Consider the following 3,592-nt stretch of genomic DNA (forward strand, 5'->3'; position numbering starts at 1 on the left):
CAAGGTGATTCTCTTACGTGGGTATTTTAATCCCGTACAATTCATGAATCCCTTTTCTTTTTTTTTCAAATCATTACTCAATCAAAGGCCCAAACGTCATCCTTTATCTATCACAATTACACCCTTATTCTACTATTAGGGCAACATTCCATCTCTTCTAAATGCTACTTATGAAGAGTAACTCCTTTGAGTCCATTCAGGCTATACTGAGCTTACTATAACATAGAGAAGCCATTAGCTCCCTTGTTTTCATGGGCTTAATCCTGAGGACTAATCCATTCTCGTCACCTTCTCACTCGCCTTTTCTCGTTCTTACATCCTGTCATAAAACTTTGTCGCTTTACTATACTTTAGCTTGAGACCTATACATATCTATTTATACTGCTTGCAACTTTCCTTCAACTTGCTTGCACCATAGATTTTCTTATGTTATTCTGGAATGTTAAGCAAGATATCATATCGTCTCTATCCCTTCTCTACTCTCTTAGCTAGATTTCTCAGTACTTAGAAACAATAGGCTAGAAATATGCCACTGACGATGTCGCTATCATTCCTAATTATTGGATCCCCGCGCTTCTAGCCTTCTACCCGAAGTATGGACTATTCACAACTTTCTGCATTTAAGTATCTTGTATGTTATTCACCTTTACCTTATTTACTTAAAATCTCGCATCATATCTCCTATCTCTTTCATAATCTCCCTTCCACATAGGTATAATTCACACCACAATCTGAAGCTCTATTATAATACTACAATTCAGTAGGAGCTTCATACTGACTTCTTATGAGGTTGTTAGTTTTTTAACTGGTTTTATCATAGAGCTGTTATAGACTATGGTTGGTGTACTTTATCTCTTGTACCTCTGATATTAAGAGTGATCATGCAATGTTCTCTATCACTAGGTCCATAATATTCCGGGTCAAGTAATCAGACTCTTGATTTACTTAGTTGATGTCACTCTTTAGTTTCTTCTTAACTCTGATCAACCTTTATGTAGGCTTAATCTATCTTCCGATCTGTGGTTCATGGTATTAGTTATGGGCTTGAGAAATATGCATGATACAACCCTTTAATAATTTAATCCTTCATTTATGACCTGACTCAATTCTTTCTTTTAACGTATACCAGAATCTTCTATGGCTGTATATGCTACATGTATAAAACTCTGAACCCTTAAGTGAGTTCATAACGTAACAAACTTTGGATCATTGATCGAATAATTTCTTTCGTTCCATTTTAGCTTTCTTTCAACGTAAGCTATTACTTTTTCTAGTCTTTCTGCCCCTTGTTGCGTCCATACTTAGCTCATCTTAGTGCTCATACATGCCAGAGTTTTTATGCAACTCATACGATCTCGAATATTACTTTTAATTTTACTTCTTGTTCATTAGTCATGGTAGGTTCCACTTTCCTTTGGAGTGCTTACAATGTTGTTGTGAGACTATTATTACACGACCATTTCCTCTATAGGTCATTGTATTTAAGTTGAAGCCTTATTCCTTATTTCCTCAGCTAGTCTTTTGTTGTAGTACTTAAGAATAACCCTTGACCCTCGTAAAGTTGTGAGCTTATTACAGACCTTTTGATGTTCTTGCCCATAATTATCCGTAGTTACTTACCTCCGTGCCCTTGTGCTTATAGGGTTGCTTCTGAGCTGACATTTTGATTGCCTTCCCAGTGTCACTTTCTTTTATCCCCGTAACACTCATACGGAACCTTTAACTACTCCAACTCCTATTTGAATATATCTCAAGTATTATAATGACATTACTGCGAGGTTGAATTCTCCATGTTGGGGTTTACTACATTCATCTTGCATGATCTGTTGAATTTTCCGTAACTTCTTGTCTAGTCATGACTAGGCTCTTCATGAATCAACTACTAATTACTCGTCGGCCCATTCTCATATCCATATTCTGTGTAATCTTTCTCAGGTTATTTCCTTTGTCTAACTTACCTCTTGCACTGGCTCCTTATTTATCAATAACCTTCTAGGCAAGAAACCTTACTTCTTTTTTCTGACATCATGCTTATGTAACGTTATGGAATCATAGCATAACTGTAGGATTCAGATAAGTGCAATCTCATCCCTTTCTCATTTTTATCGCATTCTTCCTTTATCATTCCATATTCCCCCTTTAGGGGAGTACTAAGACTTGGAGCTGCGACAACCTTCCTATAGATGTTTTTCCTCTCCATCTTTGGCGTCCTTTCGCATCATTAATGACGCTTACTTGCCTTGCGGTAATTCTTATGTACCAAGGATAACAAAATTCTTCAATCGCAATGGTGGCACTTAGTGTAAGTGGCACATATAGTCCCTTAAGCTTACTTTGCTCACATTGCTTGCTTTAGAGAAGCATTTTTCTGAATGACCATCCTTTGAATTCATCATGGATCTTCTTCTGTTGTCCATTCTATTATTGCTAGAACGCAAATCTGAAATTCTCATGATGCTGACTATTATCAAATCACTCAGTTCCTAATTCATGTTTAGTTCATCTTGTTTACCAGTCCATATTGATTTCTATTAATCTGGGGTCTAACTTTTCCTTCTGTTAATCACATTAGAGTTCCAAACTTATTTCTTGAAATGAGGATATGACTTTATGGCCTATATTTTATTTTATTTTATTTTTCTCAAGGCCTGTCATCTTTCGTCTTTTCCTTCACTTGACTGTAGACTCTGTAATACTGTCATCATTTTTTGACCTACCTTTGTCATCCATGTATCACATCTTACTCATAATGCTTCATTAACTCTCTTCTTATTTCCTGCTAATCATCTAGGTCTATTGCTTTAGTTTGAAAACTTGAACAAAATATTCTTTTGCTTTTGGCTCCCCTTGCTCCATCCCTTGGCCCTTCGGATTGCGAAGCATTCTCGTTCTACTAGGAATGGGAGCCATACTAAGGTAATATTTATCCCTTTAAGGCTTCCAGTGCATATCTTTGTAGTACTCATATCTAGCTGTATTATTTTAGAGTGCACCATCTGGGTGTCTCATAAAGAGATCCATTAGCACATTTGCAATATCCTTCAGAAATGTCAACTGACGCAAACAATTCATCTATCATATCTTCTTATACTACTTCTGTTAACCCCCATAGGTATATCTGGAATGGGTGCGACCAATTGTATATACATCTGTTACTATTGAATATAACTCAATAGCTTATATTCCTCTGCCTCAATTATAAACGCCGTCAATCTTCAATAATTGGGCGCCTCGTACCTCTAGAGATGTGATTTTTGACCCTCCCCAAGATTTTACATATTTTAGCGTTTAAATACTTAGTTTAGGTCTAATATAGGTATTTCAACTAATTTTTACTCTTTTACTTTATTTCGTCACAAAAAATGAAAATTACAAAAATATTTTAGTTTACGTATCTTTCATAAATTTAAATAAAAAATATACAAAATAGTACCTTATTTTTTTATTTTTATATAATCTTGAAAACACAAAAATAGTTTTAATATAGTTTAGTTTAATCAATTAGAATTAGTTCTATATTTTTATATTATAAATTGTATATAATTTTAGAAGGAGAAATTAGTTTTGGGTTGGTTTATCCCGTCTTTATGAA

The sequence above is a fragment of the Nicotiana tabacum genome, chromosome 18, assembly GCF_000715075.1.
Source record: "Nicotiana tabacum cultivar K326 chromosome 18, ASM71507v2, whole genome shotgun sequence".
Classification (NCBI taxonomy): Eukaryota; Viridiplantae; Streptophyta; class Magnoliopsida; order Solanales; family Solanaceae; genus Nicotiana; species Nicotiana tabacum.